Here is a 17,652-nt window from a genome sequence, read left to right on the forward strand (position 1 = left end):
ATCAAAGTAGTATGTGTAGTATATTCTCCTCTCCCGGGGGCAGGAGTCACTTTAGAGTGGTGCTGTTCTCTGTCAGGGCTGCTTACACACTGCCAGGATTGTGACATCACTTTGGGTGGGCTCTAAACATATTGGAAGGGGTAGTACATAGGAGAATGTGTGGGTGGTGTACACAGTTAGCAAATTAGGCATAGCACTAGTTCCTGCAGATGTACTTGTGCCTAGGCTGGGAGAGAGGGAGAGAAATGGTCCCTGTCAACTCCTTTGTACTTGGAGAAGTCTCCCAATGATCCCTGGTCACCTACCACTGGCTCTGAGATTAGTTAAATCATCCTGTATATAACAAAACATCCTGTTACAAATCAAACTGTTGCTTCTGTGCTATATCTCTGTGGGGCTGTTTGTTTTACTGTCTCTTTAAACCTGGGGACTTCACTCTCTTGGCTGTCCCGGAGCCATCTCACTGATTTTTAAAGTTCCAGGTGTTAAGCCCAGCGAACTGTAATAATTCCAGGAGTGAGGGGTGCCTGGGAGGCTCAGTCAGTTAAGCAACTGACTCTTGATTTCAGCTCAGGTCATGATCTCAGAGTCCTGGGATCAAGCCCTGCATTGGGCTCCACACTCAGCAGGGAGTCTGAGTTTGAGGATTCTCTTTGTCCTTGTCCCTCTGTGCCTGCTTGTACTTGCTCACTCTTTCTAAAATAATTAAATCTAAAAAAAAAAAAAAAAAAAAAAAGAAGAATTCAAGAAATTAGGACTCTCTTCTTTTTAAAGCCAAATGTTATGGTGATTTTTCCTCCCTGTGGAGATTCCTTGTGCCCGGGTTCCTGATGCAAGGGTCTTTTTCTCTCCCCATTCTGTGCCTGCAGTGTCCCTCTCTTCCACAGATAGTAATACTAGTCTTTTTTTAGTTCCCAGCTGTCTCTGCCTTTCCTGCTCTCTTCTCTACATTTAGCTGTGGAGAGTCTATTCTGCCAGTCTTCTTTTCATTATCCGGATTATTTACACAATACAGATGTTATCTAGTTGCATCCCTGGGTCAAGTTGAGTTTAGGGTCCTCCTACTCCACCAACTTCCCCTGAAGTTCTGAATGGTCTTTTAGTATATATATATATATATATATATATATATATATATATATATATATTTAAAATACTTACTTAACATGTTTGGGGGGGGGGGGGGTGATGAGTACAGTGTACTTTATTGATGGTACATGACAAGGTGGGGCTCCTCAAGCTCCTCCCTTTCTTTAGGGGAATTGAGATGGAAACTGTGGAGGTCAGGAGATTCTCAGTGTGTTGGCAGATGAGTTGGGGGAAGGACAGTCCAGCAACTGAGGGGCTCTCTCTTACTCTTGCTCTTACTCCTTGGAGGCCATGTGGATCATAATGTCCACCACCTGGTTGCTGTAGCCAAATTTATCATGCTACCAGGAAATGCACTTGACAATGTGCTCATTGAGAGCAATGCCAGCCATAGCATCGAAGGTGGAAGAGTAGGTGTCACTGTTAAAGTCACGGGAGACAACCTGGTCCTCAGTGTAGCCCAGGATGCCATTGAGGGGGCCCTCCAATGCCTGCTTCACCACTTTCTTGATGTCATCATATTTGGCAGCTTTCTCCAGGCAGCAGGTCAGATCTACAACTGACACATTGGGGGTAGGGACATGGAAGGCCATGCCAGTGAACTTCCCATTCAGCTCAAGATGACCTTGCCCACACTCTTGGCAGTGCCAGTATAGAAACAAGGATGATGCTCTGGACAGCCCCTCAACCATCATGCCACAACCTCACAGAGGGGCCAGCCATGGTCTCTTGGGTGGCAGCGATGGCATGGACTGTGGTCCTGAGTCCCTCCACAATGCTGAAGTTGTCATGGATGCCTTAGTCAGAGGTGCCAAACAGTTCATGGTGCAGGATGCATTGCAGACAATTTTGAGGGAGTTGTCATACTTCTCATGCTTCATGCCCATTACAAACATAGGGGCATCAGCAGAAGGAGCAGAAATGATATCCTCTTGATCCCATACTTCAAGTGAGCCCCAGCCTTCTCCACAGTGGCAAAGACCCCAGTGGACTCCACAACATACTCAGCACCAGCATCACCCCATTTGATGTTGGTGGGATCTCACTTCTAGAAGATGGAGATGGGCTTTCCATTGATGACAAGTTTCCTGTCCTCAGCCTTGACTGTGCCATGGAATTTGCCATGGGTGGAATCATACTGGAACATGTAGACCATGTAGCTGAGGTAAAGGAAAGGGTCATTGATGGCAACAATATCAACTTTGCCAGTTAAGACAGCCCTGGTAACTAGGCGCCCGATACGGTCAAATCCATTTATTCCAGCCTTCACAGGGATGAAGCTGGCACTGCACTAAAAGATGCAGCTGTCTGTCAAATGGGGAGGAATGAAGAGCCCTAACATGATTTTTAAAGTTAAATGAAATACATAGACCCCTCAGCTACAGCACCAAGTCAAATCTCTTTCTCTCTAATGACCGTTGAAATATTTCAAGAGTTGTTTTGTTGAAGCTGCAAAACTCTGCCTTTTCTCATCTGTACCCTCCCATTATTGCCCTCCACATGCACAGAATGTCAATGTTCCTTAAAAGAATGCATTGAGGATTGGATATAGTGATTTAGATAGGATTGTCCTATTGTGCCAAGGGCAGCAAACATCCTTCTCTGTGGATGTGGAGACCACAGATCAATTCAGCAGCCCAACTGAGAGCAATTTGTGAATCTCTTTTGACTTGGCAATTCCATTTCTATTGAATTGTTCTTTACAGCCACTTTGCACATGATTCACAGGAAGCCTGTTTTCAACTTATAAAACTCTTAATATGAGTGCTTTCATCTTCCATTTCTGTTTCAAAATAGAAAAAAATTTAAAAATAGAAAAAAATGAAATACTTTTATCTATTTCTCCTTGTTAGTTAGCTTCACGCCATCTCCCCTAAGCAAAATTCTTGCTGGGGGCAGAAATAAATTAAAATAAAATAAATTAGATTAAAACTTTGGAATGGCTGCTTTAACAGAGTTAAAAAAGAAAGGGCCCATCTGCCCCCATATCCAGTTGCCCTCCTCATGTAAATTCCCAGGATGGCAGGTAGTTCGGGGGAATACAGTGTTCTGATCCATGAAAGTCATATAAACTTCCTCTTACCTCCACTAGTAACTTCAATAATGTCTTCACTGACACTCTAACATCTCTCATCTACTTGACTTTTTGTTATGCTCCCTTCCTCTATCCACATTATTAACGACTTTCTACAACCAATTTCTATGTTCTGGCCCCCATGTTATAGATCAATGCTGGAAGGTTATGAGAAAGCATTGGCGGATCTGTCAAAATTCCTTTTCTCCTCCTAAAAATGTTTTGTTCATAGTTTTACTTCTGTGACTGTAATGTTCCTGTTTTATACCTCTCCTATAACCTTTTTTATTTATACATTTTATTTATTTTTTAATTTAAATTCAATTAATTAACATATAATGTAATATTAGTTTCAGAGGTAGAAGTCAATGATTCATCAGTCTTATATAATACCCAGTGTTCCTTCCATCACATGCCTTCCTTAATATCCATCACCCAGTTACCCCATTACCCACACCCTCCCCTCTAGCAACCTTTATTTTGTTTCCTATGATTAAGAGTCGCCTATGGTTTGTCTTCTCTGATTTCCTCTTGTTTTATTTTTTCCTCTCTTCCTCTATGATCCTATGTTTTGTTTCTTTAATTCCACATACCTGTCCTAAAACCTTTTAGTCTACAATCCTGTTCTCTACCCTGTTGGCTGTCACTGAACATGTATAATTTGTACCTATTTCTGAAATTCCAATGATTTTCAAGTTTTGTTCCTCCTTAGGTTTTCCCTTTCCGACTTCCAATCTGCCAATCCACTGAATGTTGTTACTAATTAAGGAGATAGCATAATTTTTCTACTCTTCCTCCCACACACTTTCACATACATACAGAAATTACAACACTCAACAGGATTTCCCACTAATGGAGGATGGTTGGAAAAAAGGCAGGCATGGGCAAGGGGCCCCCATCCTAATAGGAAAATACCTTTAAAAGGAAGAAGACCCCCACCCATTATTCTATCCTGCCTTGAAAGAAGCCCTCTGTCCTTTCCCATGTAAACAACTACCTATTAGATGAGCATGTCAGCAAAACCTGATTGGGTGACAAGTGCATGGAGGGTTAATTAGATTAAAACAGCCCACAGACAATCTCATAAGAACCCCTAGATTTAAACTCCTGACTCCCTTGCCTTGTTTTGGGATACTGAAGGGCCACCCAACTCCAAAACTCCAGGTATGACTGGCTGAGACCTCTGTCACAGTTCTCTCCTGGTTGCATTTCTTCTTTTGCTGGGTCCTGATTTCTTCACTCTTACAAGTGTTTTTCTTTCATGTACTTTCCAACAAACCTCCCACATGTAAATATATACCTTAAAATCTGTTATCTTGAGAATGTAGCCTAAAACAAATATTGAGTTACAATCCTAACCAGGTGAGAAATACACATTCCTTTGCTGATATAATCATTTGAGAAAGGACAATTTTGCCATAATTCAATTTTGACAGCTGGTAAAACTAGATTAGATTTTATTTTTAAGAATCACCACCGTTAATTTACTCACTTATTCATTTATTGTCTTATTCATTTGCTCCTCTAATACTTGACTGCCTACTATGTGTCAAGTTCTATGCCAGGAAAATACCCAAATAAGAAAGTCTAATGCAGCTTATTAAATAATAGGGTATCAGTACTCTTCCAGAAGAAAATACATATAGTAGTTCCCTCCAAGTTTAATGCTGCCAAAGTAGTTATAGTTATTTGTTTCTCCTAATTCCACAGGGGATAGAATTTTCCATTAAAATGATCTGCTGTTAGAAAATGTTATATATATATATATATATGTATATATATATATATATATATAAAATCTCGACAAGCCTAGGGAGAGACAAAATCATAAACACAAAGGACAATAATTATTAGGGTATTGCTTTAGTATATTTTTTTCATTGTTATTATCAGAGCTAAACTTGGAAATCATATAATTTTATTCTGGTATCAGGAAAAAGAAGAAAATAATTTTAACAAATGATTTTGTATTTTTGTCTAATGTATAATGTATATAATGTATAATTTTTATATAATGTATTTGGTTATTACAAATTTCAAACATACACAAAAATTGATAGGGAGACATAAGCAATCTTTCTATAACCTTCAACCATCTTCCTTTGTGGTCAATCTTGTTTCATCTATACCCATATCTGCTTCTTCTACTCTCATATTATGTTGATGCAAATCTCAGCCATTGTATGTATACATCTGTGTTTCAGTGTACCTCTATAAAAGCTAAGGACTCTTAAACCTCACATTCAGAATAAAGTTACCTGTCTGTAGAAGTAAGATATAGTAAGAGGATTGCTAAGGAATTGCCCAGGAGAGTTAGAAGTTTTCCACATCCAGTCAACACATTCTTAATGAATGAGAGTTGGAGGCACTGAGAACCAAGAGGTGGCAGGTTCCAGGTATGCTGGGGCTTATGTCAGCCCCTATGAGAACTTTGGTTACTACTTGTAGTGAGAAAGGAAGATATGAAGGGTTTTAAGCAAAGCAGGGATAGAACATCACTCTCATAATTTTAAAAGGATTACTCTGGTTGCTGCTATATTGAAAATGGACTGTAGAGGTTCTGGAGGAGGAACAGAGAGACCAGTTAGAATAACATTTCTCACAATTTATTATGCATATAAATCTCAGGGAATCTTGTTAAAATGCAGATTATGTTTTACCAGATCAAGGACGAGGATTGAGATTCTGCATTTCTAACAAACTTCCCAGTGATGCCCATCCCTGTGGTATATACACCAAACGTTGTTTAGCAGGAAGTTAAGAGATCATTACAGACATCCAAGTGTTAGATAATATGGCTTAAAGTGGTCAAGGTGGAAAGTAGTAGGGTTGTAAAAAATGATGAGCTGGTAGGTTTATTTTTAAAATGTAACTAAGAGGATTCCCTGGTGTTTGGGTATGAGGGATGAGAAAAGACAAGTCAGAGCTCATTCCAAAGTCTTTAGCTTGAAACAACGGGAGGGGTGGGGAAACATGGAGGAGGAGCATTTTGGCAGGAAATCAGAAATAAGATTTTTGACATTTTAATTTTGAGATACCTGTTAAACCTATAAATGATGAAGATGAATAGGTAATTGAATACATGAGTCTAAGGTTCCGTGAAGTGGTTAAGATTGCAGCTGACGTTGTGGGTTTATACATAGTATTTAATGTCATGAGAATGCACACCAGTTAGAGAATGAGTGCAGATAGAAATAAAAAGAGATTCTGGGAATGAGCCTCGGGACCATCTGACATTTAGGGGTTAGAAAGATGAAGGTAAACTAGCAAAAGAAACTAAGAAAATGCAGTCCCAATTCAGGAGAACGAAGATAGTGTGTGTCCTTGAAAACAGCGATGAAAGTGAAATCAGCAAGACTACAGTGAGACTAACAAATATAACATCATTAGGTACAGATAAAGGATGCCCCATAAATTTACATTTAATCTTGAGCGTTTTAAATCGAAATTGAAATTTCAGGTCATGAAGCTGTCTCAGGAACAGTTTAGGAAGGAGGGACTATGTGCTTTATAAAGCTGACATAGTTTCTATATAACATATCATTTGTACTAAATTAGTCAATTCATTGAAACAACTAGACTTCGGTAAATAATTGGCTTGCATTTTCTTCTTATCTTAAATAGACTGTTTACATTAAATAGTTATTTTGACATTATGCATAACTTAAAATATATTTGTCCCATCAGGAAACATAGTAAACTTTTATTTTTGGATATTACATGATGTGTTAGTACAAATCACCTGAGACCTCTCTTGAATTCTACTGTGTGATCTTTGTCTCATCATCTGCCTTGGTTTCCTCATTAATAGGAGAAATTAATCCCTATCTTACCTAGGTCACAGAGTTTTTATAACAGTGACATAAGGTAAAAGGCTTCTATGAAGATATCAATATTATAGGAATAATACATGTTTATGGAAATAATAGTAATAAAAGAATCTCCTTTACTCAGCTTCTCAGTTGAGGTGATTTGTAAGTATATCTTGTGAGTTTAGTACTTTTTTCAATGTTATATGAAGGACTCACAGGCCACTAAAGTTATTTCATCATTACTTAATCATCTTGACCCATATGAATGCAATTGCACATGGTGTGAGCAAGTTTTTCAGAGTTTTTGATAGCAGGAAGGAGAAGATATTTTGTATTCTAGAGTCAGCTGTTTTTTCCCCATCATATTTCTAACATAGCAAATAAGAATATTTATATTGAGTCCTAAATGGGAAGCTTCCATGTTTCTTTCCCATATCTGGAAACAAACTCTCTTAACTCCTGCCCCTGAGTCAATAAAATTCCATTTTAGGGCTCAAGATTTATCATAGGAAGATGGAAAATGAAAGAAGGAAAGGTTAAAAGCAGTAGCAGCATAAAGGCATTTCTCCCTCTTTTTCTTCCTTCCTTCCTTCTTCATCACCTCTCTTCCAACCTTTTTTAAAAACAAACAAAATTAGCTTTATGTGTTCCAGACTAACAGTGGGAAGTTACAAGAAATAATTGGTGTATCAGTCAGAAGAGCTAGGTTATGTACAACAACAAACAAGCCTCCAAATCCCTGTAATTCCAGAAAAAACATCCCCCCCATAATTATTCTACATGTTTAAGCTGTTCTTCAGGGGGCCTTTACTCATGGTCATCACTCTCGGATTCAGGTGAGTGAAAATACCATCCTGATAAGAGCTTCCATGATTATTAAGGCAGTGAAAGGGACACTGAGAAACATACATGAACACTTCAATTTTTTTCATGAAAATAACAGAGACTACTTGTGCACACATTTCTTTGACTAAAGAAGTGATTCATTTGTTCCTAAATTACTTTGTGCCAAGAAGGATGAGCATTAGATGGCCCATTTGTGGCCACCACTACTATTTGCTGAAGGAGTGGGGTGATAATAATAGTTCTTACCTCATAGGTAATTGTGAGGATTTATATTAACATGTAAGCATAGAGTAAGCTCTATTACATGAATTAAAATTTAAAAAATGATTCATACGATTTTTTTTTTTTTTTTTTTTTTTTACAGAACTAACAACTTACATGAAGACTATGATTGGCTAATATATTCTCTGGGAGACTTACTGTAAAAAAAGGGGGGGGCAGGTTTTTCTCAGTGCATTTCTTTTGCACTAAATTATCTCAATAATTGTCTTAACTCTCCACTTTACTTTAGGAGTTCTTTCTAAAGCAAGGTTGTGGTTTGGCAAGTAGCCAATCATTTGGACAGTGAAATAGACAATTCAAGCCATTGCATTAAGTAGGCTGGCTGGAAATCTGTAGGCCTGGCTGGAATGATGAGTGTGAAGAAACTACAAAACCTTTATGCATCTGCACTTGATGGGTGAGATTGCTCTGTCTGGACCCTCTTGTCTTTCAATTTCCTTCTAATTAGGTCCTTTTTCCAGGTTATGCTAACCCAATGCACATGAGAAATAATGTGATCACAAAATATTCAAATCCTAGAAAAGCTTGTTGTTTATCTAAACTATCTGGAATATGGAAGGGGATTCAGGAATATTATAAACATGGTAATTTATAAAAACAAGCTAGAAAATAATAATTTTAATACATAGAAAATCAAGGATGAATACAACCAGATGTAGAAAACCAGTAAGAGTCTGAGGGTAATAGAATTTTGTTACATCAAAAGGGGAAAAACCATATTCTCAGGAAGTAAACATTATTATTAGGTATTTTTTTCCCAGAACCCAAAGAAGATTATAGTAATGTATTTTATTCCCAGAAATTAATAAAAATAAATCACATGATTCCCAGAAGATTCAGTTTAAAAGTTGCCTTTACAGAAAGGAAATACTCAATTAACAATTGTTGCCAAGAGAAGAACTTATTTCCTTGAGTGAAAAATAAAACTAGAAAGTCAAAACACTGATTTTTCTTTTTTAGATAAGGAGTATTTCTAACATTTCCTTGATAGCCTTGAAGAGCTTATGAAATTAAAAATTTAACTTTTTTAAACAGAAGAGTTCATTCTTTTTACTGAGCAAATTCTTAAATGGTAAGATTGGAAAGGAAGGTCAAATAGAGAACAAATATCATTTCACAGATATAATTTTTTATTAACCAAAATGAATGGATTGTCTGACATAAATTCTTAAAGAAGAATGCCCTTGGAGAGATGTACATACAGCTGCTACTGGTCTGTAAGAAGCTTCCCTTTTGAATCAGAGAAAACTTTATTGTCCTCAAGATGGTGTGGTTTTTTTCCCCAATAGTCCTTTTATTTCTTCCTTGCAATTGAAGATGCTAATTATTATAAACTAATACACTCAGATTTTTATAAAAGCAGATGTTCTGAGTTTTAAATTCAAATCATATTATTAAGAAGCATCCTTTTACTCATTTTTCTCCTCCTTGTCCTCCTTCTGTCCTTTATTCTATTTTTGATTCCTTTATTATTCACAGATCTTTTCATAGATTTCCGTCCTTCAGAAGATTATGGTCTTCCAATGTTAAACCACTTAAATCTGTCCTTCTAATGGAAATGCTCTTTTTCAGTGGTTCAGAAGCACATTGCTCCTGACGCGACTGAGTCTAAATTTCCTCCCTTGTTCTTTTATGTAGCTTTTAATTTTTTCACTGTTCCTGTTTTCCCCAAATGCCATTTTGCGGTTTGCTTTCATAATAACGCTGCCAATATTACAATCCCTGTTATTTCTATGATATTTTACAGCTTTATAAAGCACTTTCTTTTTTTTTTTTTTGGTTTATTTATTACGATTTGCGTCTTCTAAATGTATTTGTTAAAACTTTTTTTCACGTAGAAAATGAGTCATAAATGAAGCATAATATTGTTGGAGACCATCTATTGACAGAAAGTTTTCTTTAAACTACTTTCAGAATTTTATTAATCCTGGAGTTAAAATCATTTCTGAAATACATTAATCCTGGAGTTTAAAGCTATAAAGCATTAACTGTTATCATAATTTTTCACCCTAGAGTTACTTTAGATAATGGTATATTTGTTTCTCTTTTCTTTTTTCCTACAGGCTCTTGGGATATCAACAGTTTCGGTCTGGAAGAACCAAGGATTTTCTTGAATCTCTATTCCTCTACCAAGATGGTAGCTTCTTTAAAAGATAAGCATTTCTTGGGTGATATCTCTGGCTATACCTGTGTGATGGTCACACACTGGACTGATTTTACAGTGAAAGCTAAAATTACGAATGGAATGTTAGTATATTTTTTATTCCATCAGGACTCTCTTCTTGGGGCACCTGGGTGGCTTAGTGGGTTAAAGCCTTTGCCTTTGGCTCAGGTCATAGTCTCAGGGTCCTGGGATTGAGCCCCACATTGGGCTCTCTGCTCAGTGTGGAGTCTGCTTCCCCCTCTCTCTCTGCCTGCCTCTGCCTACTTGTGATCTCTCTATCAAATAAATAAATAAATAAAATCTTTTTCTTTTTTAAAAAAAGGACTCTCTTCTTAGTGCTGAAGAGTACTATTTAATCTCTGTCAAATAAATAATGAAAAATAAAATCTTTAAAAAAATAAAAAAATAAAGAGTACTATTTAGTATGATTTAGTACTTTATTGAGGAAAAGTAAACACAAGAAAAATTTCTTACAAGTTACTACAGTTTAATTTTCATTGTGAAAGCAGAACAAAGTAAACTTTAGTTTGTCCATAATAATGAACACAGCTTTTGATATTTATTTTATTTTAGGAGATTTGAGGAGAACATATTCATAGCTGAATTTGTTCCACTGAAATCTCTCTTCAGACACCTGAAACACTGTGTCTACTATTTGAGTTAGTGGGAGGTGGAATTAGCCATGATGATGTGTTGGCTGTCAGATAGCACTTTTATTATCATTTTTCTAAGCACTTGCTCTTACTCTACCCTCCTAAGGATTTTGATGAAGGTACTGTGTAAGAACTTATGCTTAACCTTAGCAGCTTAAACCATTTATTATCTCACAATTTCTGAGGGGCTGGAATCCGGAAGCAGCTTTCCTAAGAAGGAGAAGAGGCATCATCATCCAATAATCTAATCTCAGAAGGAACATACCATTACTTCTGTTGTATGCTGTTGGTCACAGACCTGCCCTGGTATGATGTTCTAGGGGGCTCAATATGGGTGTGAACTCCAACAGGTGAAGATCACTGGAGGTCATCTGGGAGGCTGGCTACCACAACAGGCAATCAGACATTATACAGATAAACCACCTGTGAGGCCCAACTGCCTTGTTGTAGCTCATACACGTAATTTTGTGGCTTTTGACTGTGGCAATAAATTTTCTACATGAGAAGCTCATGTTCTTCACAAGTTTTTTTTTCCCCCCCCTATAATCATTGGTTTTTATATCATGACAAAACAGTACCAGTTAAAAAATTAAGTTACTGGATTCCAGGAGATGTTTTTTAATTTCTGACTGGCTGGTTTTTGAAACAAAGTGAGGCAAGCTGTACTTGTGCCTTTCTTCCCAGCCAGACATTGAACTAGGACACTGTTTAGATAGAAAATGTAATGCCTCCTGTTTAATTTTGGATCACAGTCTCTTCCCTAGTTTCAATTTATACATGAGCCAAACCAGAAATTGTAACTATTGGAAGGTTGTGACTGAAAAGGCCCTTTATGTCACGAGCACAGAGATATTTAAGTTATACGAGAGAGCAATGCAAATGATGTCTTCGAGGAAGCTTAAATGTGGTTAATGTTTATATCCACAAAGCAGTAAGTTAACAAATATGTGGTAATTATCAGGAGAATTTTCGGAATCGTGAGGTCAAGCCATTAAAGAACAAGCTCATATATCTAGGAACTTATTGTAATCACATTGCTCATTTACTATTTCCATCATAAGATTGCTATCGGCAACAAACGGTACTTCCTGCTAATTATTGTTTATACCTAGCTTGGCACCCGTGGTCCTCTGAAATTGAATATTTACCTCTCTCAACAGCTCCCATTCCTCAGTTGTTGTGATCCATGCTTAATGATTCCTAACATTGAAAGGATTTTCTTGAATCTCTATTCCTCACCATTTTTGAGCACACATCCACTCATCTGATAAAAGCAAAGCAAATGTACTGAGCCAGGCATAGGGCTAGATGATAGATGACAAAGAGAAGAAGGCAGACCAGTTCCCTCCTCTCTGCAGGAGATATTCCTGAAGAAATAATTGTAGAAAAATTTACTAGATTATAGTTTTAAAAAATTGTATGTTGGAAGAAGACCAAGGGTTGCAACATTGTACGAGGAGGGGAGACTGACCTAATGTGCAGGGGGAGAGCAGTTGACCCGGTCTTCCCTGAGGAGGTTTATAATGGCCAGAAGCTTACTTGAGGATGGGCGAAGGTAGACATTCAGGTATGTTTAAGGTTGGTTTTTTGGACATGCAATTAATTTAAGTGGGAATTCTATAGCCAAGTGCGAAGTTACAGATACTAAGTTGCTATCCTTCAAACATTACTGTCAGTGTTTAAGCACTGGCCAACTGTTTCACACAAATCCCTAAAAATAACTTAATATACTTTCTTATTCAAATTAATGTACTTATTGATACATTTCATAACTTTTGTTAAAAATTGTCTCATGGTGGGGCACCTGGGTGGCTTAGTGGGTTAAGCCTCTGCCTTCGGCTCATGTCATGATCCCGGGGTCCTGGGATCGAGCCCGACATTGGGCTCTCTGCTCAGCAGGGAGCCTGCTTCCCCCTCTCTCTCTGACTACCTCTCTGTCTACTTGTGATCTCTGTCTGTCAAATAAATAAATAAAATCTTTAAAAAAAAAAAATTGTCTCATGGTAACAAGAGAATGAATCTTGGAACCGGAGATTTGGGGTTGAATCTTCACTTTGACATTACTGTTTGGGGGAAGAGCCTGAGGCTCTTTGAGACTTAGTTTATTCATTTGTAAAATGGAGACAAGGATACATACTCTGAGAGCTGTTGAGATAATGTAGGAAAAGTATAGTTGGTCCTTAGGCAACATAGGTTAAATTGCATGGATCCATTTACATTTAGATTTTTTTTTTGGATAAATATAATAGAGCACTGTAAATGCATTTTTTTCTTCTTTCTGATTTTCTTTCTTTCTTTTTTCTTTTTTTTTTTTTAAGATTTTATCTATTTATTTGAGAGAGTGTGAGAGAGAGAGAGCATGATGAGAGGAGGGAGGGTCAGAGCAGAAGCAGACTCCCCGCTGAGCAGAGAGCTTATTGTGGGTCTCGGATCCTGGGATTCTAGGATCATGACCCAAACCAAACGCAGACACTTAACCGACTCAGCCACCCAAGTGGCCCATTTCTGATTTTCTTAATAACATTTTCTTTCCACTCCAGCTTACTTTAATGAAAGGTATGTAACACATATAATATACAAAATATGTGCCAGTCAACAAGTTATGTTATTGATAAGTCTTCCAGCAACCATAAGCTACTAGCAGTTGAATTTTTAGGAAGTCAAAAGTTAAACAGAGGTTTTCTTCTGCGCAGGGCTTGGTGCCCCAATCCCTGCACTGTTTGAGTCAACTGTTTTTACTGAGAGCTGGGGCATTGCTGGTCCTCAATACATGGTGGGTATAGTCATCATCATTATTATTGCTATTATTATATGCCAGGGTGAAAAATAAGCCAGATAAACTTGATCTATAGTACTTGTTCCATAATTCAACTGTGGAAATGCCATTAAAGTTTCAGGATCTTAATACAGAATTCTAGACCTACATTTGTAATTATCGTTATCCCAGAATACTGGACTACTGTGTGCTCTGTAGAGAATGTGGTAATATATTCTAATTCAATAATTAGAGGTATTGAAGAACCACAGGTTGTGCATAAAAGAACAGGAAATGACTAAATAGCCTTGATTTTGGAAACTTGTATTTATGGTTATGCTAATGTATGTAATTAGAAACTACTTAGTGAAACCAGGAGCAGTGGGACTTGGTGGGGAGAAGGAGGCAGAGGCTTCAAGAACACTGTCAGCCCTGCCACAGATCCTGGCCTAGTGTTGGTGACAAGATAGTGAAAGATGGTAAGCAGAGGTATGGTGTGGGCAGATTGTGTTTTAGAAGGCCTTCTGGAGGTGGGGGAGGGGCTGGGGGTAGGTAGGGTGGTGGAAGATGGAAGATGGCCTGAATGAGAAGCAGAGGAGATGGTGATAGATGACCTAGCACGCTAGGTTAAATTTGCTGAGGAACTGAACTGGTGAGGAGATTAGAAAGCATTATTCTAATTATTATTTTATTATTTTAATGAAAGTGAGCAACGGTGATGGCCTGAACTAAGGCGGAATTAAAATGGATTTTAGGAGACAAAACTGGAAGGAGTTTTGGACAAATTGGATGGAATAAAGGAAGGAGCATGTTTAGGGAAATGGATGACTCGAAGATAACAATGGTGTTGACAAAAAAGCAAGGGCAGGTTTGGAAAAAATGTATTTCAAGGGTAAATGTCAGCCAGACCTGGTGATTAAGTGGAAGGGTGGAGGCAAATGAAAGACTCTTGGAGACTCCTTTTGAACAACAGAGTGTGTTTAGAAGGGAAGTTTATAATCTCTGCCTTAATCCAATCTGTTGACTTTGAAATGCTTATGGGGCAGCCAGCTGATTATTAACGGTAGGTGCGGGATGACATGCGTCAATCCTGAAAACAGAACTCCGGAGGATATAAATGGATATGTGACAACTGACCACAGGTGAAGGACAGCTCTTGGGAAGCAGATTCGGTGGGAAAGCAGTGTACCCTTAACTTCTATGGTGCCTTATTCATCAAGTCAGTGTGCTCACCAAGAAACATCTTTCAAATGGGTCTCCTTTATTACGTTACCCCAGCCCAGGATCCCGATTCAAGCCCTTTGCTATCTCCATCTCAGAGAGCCTCCTGAAAATATTATCTGCCCCCAGTTTCCTCCCTTCGTGCCATTAGAATTTTCTTCCTGTAACAAAAATCTGTGATCATCGAATTTGTTGAGTAAAGCCTGGTAATGCCTCTTCATTGGGTACAGAGATTACAACCCAGCTTTTGTAACACGACAATACAGGCTCATCTCAGGCTCATCTCGTTCTATACCTTCCCATGGGCTCAAGTCCTCACAAACTTCACAGCGTCTCCTGCACACATCTTGTATGTCGAGTATGCAGTAGTACCATGAGCTACGACTTAGCCTTCAAGTTCCACTCAGATGCCATTCTGTGTTCTGACCTTTTCCCTGACTCTGGCACGCTCATCTCATTCCCAATTCAGCCATGTATGTGTATGTGCACAACTACATCTGCTTTCACATTTGTTTACATTTGTGCGAGCCCTTTAAAGATAATTGCATTATCTTTTTCATCTTGCTGTCCCATTGCTAGCCCATAAAAATCATCCAGCACTTCCGTGAACTTTAAACATAATTGAAGCTTAAGTTGCAACTGGTGATTTTAAATTAATATTAACCATTTCCAGAAAAAAAAAATCTCTTAGAAAAACATTAGGCACTTTTTATTCCTTATTAACTAAAGATAGAAAAACAGTTTTTCCTAATTACCTCAGGGCCATCTATCTTTGAAAGGATCAAATATAGAGGCACCGGGGTGGCTCAGTCAGTTAAGCGTCTGACTCTTGATTTTGGCTCAGGTCATTATTTTGGGGTCCTGGGATCAGGCCAGTGTCAGGCTCCCTGCTCAGCAGGGAGTCTGATTCAGGATTCTCTCTCTCTCTCTCCCTCTCCTTGTGCCCCTCTCCCTGCTCAGACTCTCTCTCTCTCAAATAAATAAATTAATCTTAAAAAAAATAAAGGGTCAACTACAGTACAGAATACATTGGTGTTTATGTACACACACACATACATTTCATAGAAAATTAACACAATGATTCAACAAATGAAAACAGCCTTTACAAAATAACTGTTATCACCTTCTCTGGTTATAAAAATTGTACATATTCACTGTAGAAAAAATAGATATGATGTAGTTCTAGCACTACTTCTCTCTCTCTTCCTTCAGGCTTAGGGATGGGAATAGCTCCTGTCTGTTGCTAACTAAAAGAAACACCATGCTCTCCACTTTATAATTAGAACTTGATTACATTACACAGTTTAGTGTACCAGTTCTGTCCTTCTGGAACGTGGACTGATAGACCCCTCATTCCTCTCAGTTTTCCCAATAGAACTCCAACTCGGCTTATGTATCCACCTTTCTGCCTCTATCCACCTTTCTGCCTCTACCTCATGTGACTCAGGAAAAGACGACCTCCATCTTCAGCTCTAGGGTGAGATCCTTATTGGAATAGGTTATCATGAAAGTCTCTTCCCACTTACTAGAAATGAGCTTGGAAGACCAGCCTTAAAATAATCAGGGTGCCGGAGACTGCCATCATGCCACACTGGATGGGCATAGAGCCCAAGGTGTCCCCAGTCACACGGCAGGGAGAAGTTTTATTCCATGGCTGAGGAAGCACTTTTATCTCCTATCTCCGCTGCTCAGCCTGAACAAAGAAAGCTATCCTCCTTGTTGCCGGGGGCTATTTCTAAGCCCAGAGGGGAGCCAGCCTGAGTATGAAATTAACCCAAAACAGAAGGCCAAGAGCATGGCCAAGATAAAACCGAACACTTGATCGCACCAAACCTGGAGCCTAGCTTACTTCTAGATTCCTGTCCCATTAGATAAGGTGGTTTCTTATTTTTAAAGCCCACTTGAGGAAATTCCTGATTCTTGCAGCATAGAATTTCCAAACTGCTATGATTTTGCAATAGCTAATATTTACTGAGTGCTACCTATTTGACATGCACAGTACTGAGCACAATAAACCACAGGGCAGGGGCTATTATTAGCCTTAATGTACACATGAGGAAGCTGAGGCTCTGAAAGTTTCATGAATTAGTCTTGGCCACAGAACTATTAAGTACTTCAGCTGTAATCCAAATCTGGGTTTGTCGGACTATAGCCTTCATCCTTTAGTGCGTTGTCACTGGGTGTGACATGGGCTCACTTTTAGACAGCCGCAGCACAACCATACCTTAGTAACTCACTTCCAAGCAACTAACTGGGGCATTGCCGGAAGATTCCCCTCCAGATTACCTCATATTCTGATAAAAGAGATAAGGCAGGTGAGATAGAGAGTTCCACATCAGGCACAGGGTAACAGTAAAGAAATGCATGGTTGAAATGCAAGCAAGGGAGACAATCTAAAGATGAGAGTACTGTTCACGGGGGTGATGACAATAGTATTTTACAGAGATCATGCAAATGCATGGGGAAAACAATCAGATACAGGATTACATGAGGTTCTAAGGTCCTTGCCAAGGGAAATGATTTGTAGATGATCTTACTTGGTGAGAATATGCCAATATCATATTTTCAATACAAGTTTGAAATGAAGTTTGAGATTATAAAATGCCATCAAGACACATTTTAAAACCTGACTAAATCAAATCAAAGTCCTGTATTTACTTGACCTTTGTTTTAGCGTCAATACATATGTGAGCTGAATTGAATTTCCAGTCATGTCTGAATTATACCTTCAGAAGTTCAGTCTAGGACTTTGTTTC

At 38.3% G+C, this 17,652-nt stretch overlaps 1 pseudogene; it reads right to left on the reverse strand.

The window, feature by feature from the left end:
* Positions 1 to 1,364: 1,364 nt before the first annotated feature.
* LOC116871525 overlaps positions 1,365 to 17,652 on the reverse strand; it is a 73,501-nt pseudogene continuing 57,213 nt past the window's right edge.

Source organism: Lontra canadensis, unplaced genomic scaffold, assembly GCF_010015895.1.
Source record: "Lontra canadensis isolate GAN:19392208 unplaced genomic scaffold, GSC_riverotter_1.0 scaffold26, whole genome shotgun sequence".
In the NCBI taxonomy this organism is placed as follows: domain Eukaryota; kingdom Metazoa; phylum Chordata; class Mammalia; order Carnivora; family Mustelidae; genus Lontra; species Lontra canadensis.